A 10,961-nucleotide genomic window follows, 5' to 3' on the forward strand; every position below is an offset into this window, starting at 1 on the left:
CTAAAAGTGGATGAGAGAAAAAAGGAAAAGTGATAGGCCTGATTCCCAGAACTGTGTGCAAGGACTGGAACGCACAGTGTTCACGCAGCACATTCACTAACCTACAGGTCAGGGGAAATAAAGCTTTTGGAAAAAAAACATTATTAGTTCAAATCATTTACAACGTATTAGTCCGCTAATCTGTTATGCAGTGCGTACAAATAAGGTAAAAACTAGTTAAAAACTATTCTGGGGAGATTTCCATTGTTTGAAACTATGCAAGCATTCTAGATCAAATAAAAATAAAGAGCACTAGATCAGCTGTGAAGCCGTGAAATACAGTTTACATAAATGTTCTCTCATCTTGATCGTTTCAAACCAAGCTTCAATTCAATTTGAAATGCTACATTTATCCTTGCAGGGACAATTGAAAGCAGATTATAATGCAAACATTTAGACAAAAGAAAAAATCAATCATACGAATTTGGCACAATCAATATTTGTGCACAGTTAATCTATTGGTTTAAACTTGACTATTTAATAGATAGATTATAGATTCTGTAGCAACACATTATACTGTGTGTGTGCGTGTGTGTCTGCCAAGGTTGTATTTAAATGGGGGGTGTGACAGAGTTTGGATGAGTGTGTTGCAGATGTGTGTGGGTGTGTATTATGGGGGTGTGTTGGTGTGTGTCATTGTTATAGTTTGGTGTTTGTGTGTGTGTCATTATGTTGGACTGTGTGTGTGTGTGTGTGTGTGTGTGTGTGTGTGTGTGTGTGCGTGTGTGTGTGTGTGTGTGTGTGTGTGTGTGTGTGTGTGTGTGTGTGTGTGTGTGTGTGTGTGTGTGTGTGGGGGGGGGGGGGGTTGTTAGTGTGTGGGGGCGTGCAGTTGTGTGTGCGTATGTGGATGTGAGTGCGGTTATGTGTGGTTCTGCGGTTGCGTGTGTGTGTGTGTGTGTGCGTGCACTACCTGATAGCGCTCATCTGTCATCCAGGGCTTTATGACTCATCAGAGGAGTTATCTGTGATCCCTTCGTGCTGTCAGTATTACCTGTTGTAACCAGTGGTGTGTGACACTTCCTATTTACTCACATCACTTTTAATGAGCGCAGGTGAATACCGTATTGTTGATGGCATATCATTTACACAGACCAGTTGCATAAATGACGTATATAGATAGAATCCGGAAAGAGCTGTCAACACCAGGACATTAATTAGGCCTGACAATACAAAAACATAGCATTTTTATTTATGATAAATAATACACATCCGTAATGGGAGAATAAAGGACACATTGTTTCTGGTAACTCAGTTGTCTGAAGACATACTCAACATGACATGTTTGGGCTGTTTCTTTGGCATAGGTTCAACCTGAGATTATATCATGTCCTCTGTGGGGCGGATACATATCTCAGCCCCTCTGAGGGGATCTTTACTGCACCCAATGGGGCAACAAGTTAGTTTTGTATTCACCATTTGGGCGTAATGCACACAAAAAGCTTTGTACAGCGTCAGCGCTTAGCCTATCCTTCCCATATGCTCACGATAGAGGCAAAGAGGGTCAACTACAGCCACAATCACAAAGATGGATCGATTGATTGATAGAGATAGATGGATAGATAGATACGTAGATAGATACGTAAATAGAGAGAGAGAGAGAGAGAGAGAGAGAGAGAGAGAGAGAGAGAGAGAGAGAGAGAGAGAGAGAGAGAGAGAGAGAGAGAGAGAGAGAGAGAGAGAGAGAGAGATAGCAATTCATGAATCCCTTGGTGTTGCAGAACAGTGCAGATAAAGACAAGTAGATGTCTAAAGATAAGGGCAACCCAGAAGGCTGTATAACAAAGTAGAAAGGCTAAAATGAAGGAGCTGAGGTGGAAAAGAAGAGGTAGAGGAGCAAACTGAGGTAGAGGAGATGAGGTGGAGGAGCTGGGCACAGGAGCTGAGGTGGAGGAGCTGAGGTGGTCTGTCTGTTGAGCAGCTGTGGAAACAGCCTACCCCCAGTGGGCGTAGGGAAAGGGAACAATGTGAGATTGTTGTCGCCACCGGCAACGACCGGGGTAAGACACACTGGAAGAGGGGGAGCAGGAGAGAGAACACAGTGGAATGTTACCAGGTCACGCTGATGTAAGAGAGCCCGCCACCCGCCGCCGCAACAAACATGGGATGTATGAGTGAGGGGGAGCGGGAGAGAGGCGGGGTGGAGGGGGGGGGGCGGAGAGAGATGGTGAACAGGACTGGAAGAGAAATAGAGGAAGGCAGGAAGACACAAAGAGAGAGAGGGGGAGGAAGAGAGAGCGGGCCAGATAAGGAGGGAGGCAGCCTCGCAGAAGGAAGAGAGTAACAACGAGTACGTGAAAGACCTTCAATATAGTACCTAGAAAAAGGATCACATGCAAATTAGTAGGTAGAGAACATACATTTTTTTATATATATATATTTATATATTTATATGTAAAACTGAAGATCTTTGCGGAATTGTTTGTGTGACACTTTGCCCTTTAATCATCCCTTATTTAATTGATCCATCGACCTCCTCTTCTTGACTCCTGGGGTCTGTGGGCCCTGGCTGTGAGTCATGGTGGAGCCGCTGCCTTACTGGGTGAGTGACTGAGGGGATGTTGGCTTATCAAATAAGGTGCGTCTTCCACCACACACTGACTCAAATAATTGCCTTGCCCTGAAGACAGACAGGACGCAGCATCTGCTGTGAAGAATAAAAGAGAAATAGGGGGTGGAAGGGAAATGGGTAGTGTGTGTGTGTGCGTGTGTGTGTGTGTGTGTGTATGTGCGTGTATGTGTGGTGGAGGGGGGGGGGGGGGGGGGGGGAGAGATGGAGGGGTCTGTTTTTAGAAGCATGCCAGCTGCCTCAGACAAGTCTGACCCCCGGGGTGTCTGCCTCTCTAAGCACAGGTTAGGAACGGGCCCCCCATTCCCGCCTACACACTTCAGTTATTTCAGGAAACCTGTCTCTGTCAACAGTCATTTCCCCTTATCATGTCTTAACACCACACGCTTATTTATGTAGGGGGATTCAGTGATGTTTTTGGATGAATTTCTGCAAAGGCTTGAGGTTCCGGCTTAAAAAATGAATGATTTAGTGAGTCAGTCATTCCAGCTTCAGGATGATCCCAGGTATGAGACTAAATAACCTGAGATAACTGAGATTTTAAATGATTTCAAATCATTGACTGTGATTTTGTTTTGTTTTTAAACAATTGCCTTCTGTGTAAATATTTAGTAAGCTTAAAGGGATTCAGATTTAGATGAGCTCTTTAATTCCAAATTACTCACGTGCATCAAGAAGGGGAATTCACTGGGTTAGCATTTGCTTTCCATTGACCACATCCATTGTCTTCCAGAGTTAAGTCGCCTAACTCTTTTGGTTATTTTCCATGACATCCATCATTGTTCCGAATTGTTGCTTATTCAAAACGATTGGCAGTAACAAGCCAACAAGATTGATAAGATGTTTTGGCAATATATTCAGTGTTGTGATTATAAGGCTACCTGGGTTGTGCTTATGATGCTATTATATTATCTGGCTAGGTCACAGAGGGTAACCTGTCAGAATTTTGAATAAAAACAATTTGTCTGACTCTGGCAAAAGCCCCGGAAAACCCCAATTTACAGATATCAGTATCCCTTTAAAGTGGATGGGCTAACCATCGTGGCCTTGCCAATCTGTGTGTTCTGCCAGCAGAAGAGAGAGCAGCTCTATTATTAAGCCCATCCTTCTATTACTGGAGCCTGCATGTTTCCAGTGGCCACCGGTGTGCCCTGGGATGTAGGTCAGGCCTTGTGCGAGTTGCAGCTTCTAATTATGACTGCTTGAAAGTATATCACAATTTCAATTATTTTGAGTTTGAGTTTGTATAGAGTCCCAGAGGTGACATAGAGGATGTCATTGGTTTTCCATGGGCAAGAAATATACATTTGTGGCCTTAAATTAGTTTTACATAATTTTTGTTGGACTTTTGAGGGTCTCGGAATGATGATGTCACTTCAAAGCCCACGACGGGATTGCATACCAGTTTTGGCGGCAAGTCAGAGAGCGTTGTTAATTCTCCACCTCCGCACTCTTTCGAAGAAATCGTTTTTTTCTGACGTAATCATACAATATTGTGTTGTAACTTATTAGCTTCTACAAAACAAACAGCAGCTGACTTTTATCTTAGGCAGCTAACGACTTACATCATTCCCAGCCCTCTAAATTAAAAGAAACCTTTTAAACTTATTGTGATTAAGAAGAATAAATACAATTCTAAAAGAAAATCACACACCAAAAATAAATAAATTAAAACACCCTGTCTGTCAACTCCGGGCCTCCGTACGTTGGGGCATTAGCAAGAGAAGAGAAAGGAACCATAGAGAGAGAGAAAAGGAAATGGAGATGAGACTAAGATAACGTCAAATAAATCACACATTGTTGTCTTGTAGTCATCATTATGACTTCTTGAGTACTTTTATTTAGCAGACTCACATTGTTGCGCAATTGTACAAAATGCTAAATCAATCTAAATCAAAGTTGAAGTGTTTCGGGAAGTTATTTTCAAATGTTCATTAGTACTGTGTGAAGGATTATGTTAAACACTCTGCAAACGTTTTTTCTGCAGAATTTGACCAGGTTATTCAATTTGCAAGTTCCTTGTTAAGATGTTTACATGTTCTATATATACACCTGTATTTTATACCAAATAAATGCATACGAAGAGCCTTTGTCAACATCTGCTTTATGCGGTTCTATTGCGTTGCAGCTCACTGATGACTCAGTTTGCACTCTTGAGACACAGGGGTTTTGCGTCACTCTGGTGACCCTACAGGAAAATCCACATTGCAGGACTCCTCCAGGCGGGTGACAATAGCACTCATCACCATTATCACTCGTTGGAAATAGCCCTCATTGTGCCAAACGTAGCACTGCAGGATAATGCTGGCTTATCCAGGTAGTATGAAAGACCCCGCTGCCTTCTGATCTAACACCCCCCACACCTGGGAGTGGAATGTGGGATAAGTATGACTAAAATGTGCATTTACCGAAGGACAACCTCTGGTTGAAGTATGACCTGCTGTATTTGATCTAATGGTACCGTCTAGTCGCTGACTTTGCATGTTCCGTCCACGTTCTGTCCTGTCCTGTCCTGTCCTGTCCTCTTCCGTCTGTCTGGCAGTCTGTCTGGCAGTCTGTCTGCGGTCTCTAGCTACGTAAAGTGTCTCGCTGGCTCTAAATTGATTGGAGTGCAGGAGTGGAGCGTTAACAAAGACTGTACACAATTCTGCAGCTCCAGACCAGCCAGCTGTCCCCCGCCCCCACGTGATGACTGACAACCTGTTAGTCCCTGGCGACTCCTCCTGTCTTTGAGGGGCAGGGTGGTGGGGGTAGGGGAGTGGGGGTGAGGTGAGGAGGAGGAGGGAGGTTTGCGTGTGAGAAGGCTTGGCGCCTTCTCGACTGTAAACCTCTCACGAGGAGCGAGTCGTTCACCAGGCCTCCCTTCAATTGCAAAACACCTGTATCTGACTGATCACACACCTCCTCACACACACACACACACACACACACACACACACACACACACACACACACATACACACACACACACACACACACACACACACACACACACACACACACACACACACATAGGGTTCTCTAAGTGGTTGCTAGGTTGTGCTGGATTGTTGCTAGGGTGTTCCAGATGGTTGCTATGGTATTCTGGCTGATGCCAGGGTGTCCTAGGAGACTGCTAGGGTGTTCTGGTTGGTTGCTAGGGTGTACTGGATGGTTGCTAGGGTGTTAAAGGTGGCTGCTAGGCTATTCTGGTTGATTGCTAGGGTGTCCTAGGGGAATGCTAGGTTCTTCTAGCTGGTTACTATGGTTATCTAGGTGGTTTCTATGTTGTTCTAGGTGGTTGCCGGGGTTTTCTTGGTTTGAAAAGTGTAATCATTTTGAAAGTATATATTTTGAATCATTGTTTAGAAGTTTGGATAGTAAGGTTGTAAGTAAAGTTGCATTGCATTATTGTTGTAATATAAACTATGAAGGAGGAGTTGAGTTGGAAGTTTGTGAAGAATATTGAGAAAATTCACTGCCTTATTTATAGATTTTAATGTGTGCGCATGCAGAAAACATCAGAAGTTATCTCTTGTAAAAATATAAACACCATCGCTTGGAGGGGAAATTCACATCAACATTTTGATACATAATATGTCTCTGGGGTCTAAATATTGTTGGAGAAGTGACAGTTTATCCATGTTGATCTTGATTCTAGATGTGTGTGTTTATGGGAGTTTAAGAGTTTAAAAGTTTAAATAATATGTGTATAAATAAGATACACATTTTGATGCTTTCCATAAAAGCTTGGAAAGAAAGGTAGTATACAAAGTGTGAATTATTAAGCTGCACATCTGATGTAAGATTATGTATTAGGAGTTGTGCAGCACCTAATAATGTACTCTTCTCTGCGATGATGAAAACATTAACACTTAAAAATGTTTACGTATACAAGCAACATTCAGTGTCTGAACTTGGCAGTGTGTGTATGTGTGTGTGTGTGTGTGTGTGTGTGTGTGTGTGTGTGTGTGTGTGTGTGTGTGTGTGTGTGTGTGTGTGTGTGTGTTTGTGTGTATGTGAGAGATAGAGAGAGATAGGATATGTCTCGTGCAAATGTGTGTGAGCACACGGGCGTGTGTGGGTGCACGTGTGTGTGTGTGTGTGTGTGTGTGTGTGCATGTGTGTGTGTTGCAGGGGCCGTGTGCTGAGTGTAAAGTGGATGGTTGACTCCGGTGGAATGCAGCGCTGACTCAGTCCGTCTGTCAGCCGCGACTATGTCCCCTCAGTGGACTCATTCACACTGTGGAACCTTCCACAGGCGGCCGGGTTGCCTCATGTTGGAGTTCCGGCGACTGTCCTAGAATTTCAGGGAAACCAAATCCAGGAAGTCCGGAAATGCTGTCTTGTTTGGATTGAGTCTTCAGAAACAGTGTCTGTACTCTGAGTTCAAAATAGCACAACAAAAACAAACCATGGAAATCGTACTTATTATAAATAATGCAGTGTAGTTGTTTTGTTTTGGTCCAACCAACCTTCAAGCCCACGGTTTAACTTGTGCATATATTTTATATATAAACACATTCACCAGAGTTAATCATTTCTTCAATGGAAACTTTCCAGTGTGGCCAACAGTGCTCTTACCCAGTGCTTTCAAGTACCTTTTTCTCTGCAGTTTTGGGTGTTTACATAACAGATGGGTTGGATGGGTTTCCGTGACAGACTGACTGGTGCTGACTCCCACACACACACTCTCTCTCTCTCTCTCTCTCTCTCTCTCTCTCTCTCTCTCTGTGTGCATCTCTCTCTCTCTCTCTCTCTCTCTCTCTCTCTCTCTCTCTCTCTCTCTCTCTCTCTCTCTCTCTCTCTCTCTCTCTCTCTCGCTCTGTGTGCATCTCTCTCTCTCTCTCTCTCTCTCTCTCTCTCTCTCTCTCTCCCTCTCCTTCTCCCTCTCCCTCTCTCTCCGGCACCGCAGACAGAGCCCTGCAGTTTGTGTTCTGTCTTCTACCAACCTGCTCTTCTTTACTCTATCGTGTTTTTCTGGTCACTTCCTTCCTGTTTTACCTCTAAATGTTCTGCCAATAGAATAACCGATGCCTATGTAGGGATAGATAGATAGAAGTTGGGGAATTCAATTTGATGATATACTTCCTTGCATGTGAGTGTTGTGACAGAGTGTTGTGACATCTACAGGGACATAGATATTATGGATTTCATCAGACAATCTTCACCCGAATAAATACAGAACATGGTGACGATTATGGAATTAGATGATATTAAAAGCAAATAAAATGTTTCCCATAAAAGTGTAAATGTTTCCGTATGTATGTAAATTGTCTTCCGGCTGAGAGCTCACTGTTCATGGATCTCCACCTTCAGCAGTTTTTCTCATACTGCTCGTCTTTCACTCCGCAAAACTATTGAAACAATATCCACAATTGTCATTTAGTAACTGCCACCCTACGAACCCACGCCTCTTGTACCTAACCTTGTGTCATGTTTCTGTTCAGGAGCATTGTGAGTGCTTTGGGGAGATAATGTCATATGTATTGGTTTGGGTTTGAGTTTCTGGCTGGATTTGACAGCAGAGCCCACGCACACAAACACACACACACACACACACACACACACACACACACACACACACACACACACACACACACACACACACACACACACACACACACACACACACACACACACACACACAATAAGAGGAAATGCTGGTGTCTCCCCTCCAGGCCCAACCAACCGACACTAGATATACAAACATACACCTACTCTCCCAAGCACACACATGCTCAACCACACACAAACGCAAACATCCGTGTGCACACACAGAGACAAACATGCAAACAAACACACACACACACACACACACACACACACACACACACACTCACACACACATGCACATGCATGCAAACTTCGACACTACTTGAACCCTAGGGCAGAATGCCAGAGCGCTGGAGGAATGCGACCCCATGACCTCGGCTCACAGACTTCCACATGGAGACCGGACATTGGGAAGAGGGGAGGCCAGAATAGCGCCGGTGTCCGGTAACCAGAGACACAGTGTGTTTGTAAACCCTAGACATATGACATCCACAGATACATAACAGCAGGGGGGGCTGCTGGGGCTGCTTGCACATGAGGACCAACAACCTGCCCACGCACGCACCCACTCACACACACGCACGCATGCAAACAGGCACGCACACCCACACACGGCCACGCAGACCCTCGACCTGCCCATACACACGCACACACGTACACATGAAGAGACCCACAGCCTGCATACCAAACACACACCAACAAATGATGTAGAGACCCGCTACATGGGCACACACACACATACAAATGAAGAGACCGGATACCTGCGCAGACAAACACACACACACACACACACACACACACACACACACACACACACATACACACACACACACGTAGAGACCCACAGCCTGCGTAGTCACAAAACACACACACAAACACACAAACACACAAGCACACACACACACACACACACGTACACATGTGTGTACACACATACACACACATGCAGTGACCTGCAACTTGCGCACACATGTAGCCACATGGAGAGACCAGCAACCTGCGCTTACACACACACACACACACACACACACACACACACACACACACACACACACACACACACAACACACACACACACACACACACACACACACACACACACACACACACACGTGTAGACTAGTGTCCAAGGGGTTTAGGAGGAGGTGGTGGTGGTTGCTAGGAGAAGGGGGGGGGGGGGCTGCTGGTTGGGGGAGAAGGAGGAGGAGGGAGTAGAAGGGTGTATTTTAAGGGTGAGCTCGGGATGTCTTGTAAGGGATACGTAGGTAGGTTTTTATCTCGTACAGCACTGGGTTAACCTTGCAGCCACGCATTTTTCTGCTTGCATAAATCCGGACTTTCCAGTTAGACCTTAGAAGTCTTTTTCTTTTTTTTCACACAAGTACATGCTGAGTGCAGTCGAAAGACCTTGCTTAATTTATCCGGTGTGTGCATGGTTGTGTGTGTGTGTGGGTATGAGTTTACTTGCCAATGCGTGTGTGCGTGCAAGTGTGTTTGTCTGTGCTTGTGCATGTATCAATTAGTGCAGAATTGCATGCAAAATCCACATGCATCTGTCAACTCATGGCAATCCCATGATTTTGTTGGCATGCACTGGCACGTATGCCGTGGTCAGCGCCCATTGGTTGTTCAATAAACTGACCCATGTGACCTCTCTGTTCTCAACGCACAGAGCAGTGAATCAAGTTGCACGTTCCAAACCTGGAGATTCTTCTTACTGATAATAGTTTAGTACCTTTAAAAAAAACACACACACACAGACTTTTAACCATTTCTCCACTGGTCAAGGCATATCATTGTACTGGCGGAGGCGCGTGTGAACTTTAACTTTAACAAACGTATTTTGAACGAAAGAAGCAATCGATATATTCTGTCCCACATTTGTCTCAAATCTTCTTCCTAAGTGTTTTTTGTTTGGGTTTGGTTATCTTCATTCGTTCGCTGGTAAATGATATGAACAGAAGATTTTACATGCATGTCGATTTCTACTGTTCTGCAGAGACGGTCCGGGGAGCTTTACCCCACCCTGAAAGAAAGGACATGGATACAGGCGACAGATCAGGTCCAACCAGTCACAGATGACAAGCTGTCAGAAGCATTGCTCCAAGACTATCTGACAAAAGTTGGAGCCTGGGCGGAAGCCATTTTTTTCTCATCCCCTTCTTCATCTTCTTCTGTTTCTTCTCCTCCTTCTTCTTCTTCACTCCCCCTCAGTGTTGCTGTGTACTTTTTTCCTTTTGGTGCCCCACAGCGTTCTGTCAGTTCATAAAGCATCTGCAAGCCTCGTGTGATTCAGACAGAGACAAGGTAGAGAGTTCAGTGGGCATGAAGGGTAGTCATTCTGTGTGTGGGTGTGTGTGTGTGTGTGTGTGTGTGTGTGTGTGTGTGTGTGTGTGTGTGTGTGTGTGTGTGTGTGTGTGTGTGTGTGTGTCAGTGTGTGTGTGTGTGTGTGTGTGTGTGTGTGTGTGTGTGTGTGTGTGTGTGTGTGTGTCTGTGTCTGTGTGTTCGTATGTCTGTGGTCGCTTGGTTGCATACGTCATATCTTTCCTGGTATACGGGTGTAAAGCCTATACCTGAGGCAGACAGACTGGTGCCAAGGGAGTCATAAAACCATAAAACAGGGCAGTATATTCCTGTCTCTATCAAATAGCCAACAGGAGTGGAACCGAAGAGGAAAAGAACAACCAGCCTGCAGCTGACTGAGAACACACTAACAACAGACTTTACAGAAGAGCTCAATGCCAACCGCCATCCAAACACTCTTATTTGGGTCAGTGTCAGTCGGTTTTCCACGGACAGATGGACAGACACCCACAGTATG

The sequence above is a fragment of the Gadus morhua genome, chromosome 13, assembly GCF_902167405.1.
Source record: "Gadus morhua chromosome 13, gadMor3.0, whole genome shotgun sequence".
Taxonomy (NCBI): domain Eukaryota; kingdom Metazoa; phylum Chordata; class Actinopteri; order Gadiformes; family Gadidae; genus Gadus; species Gadus morhua.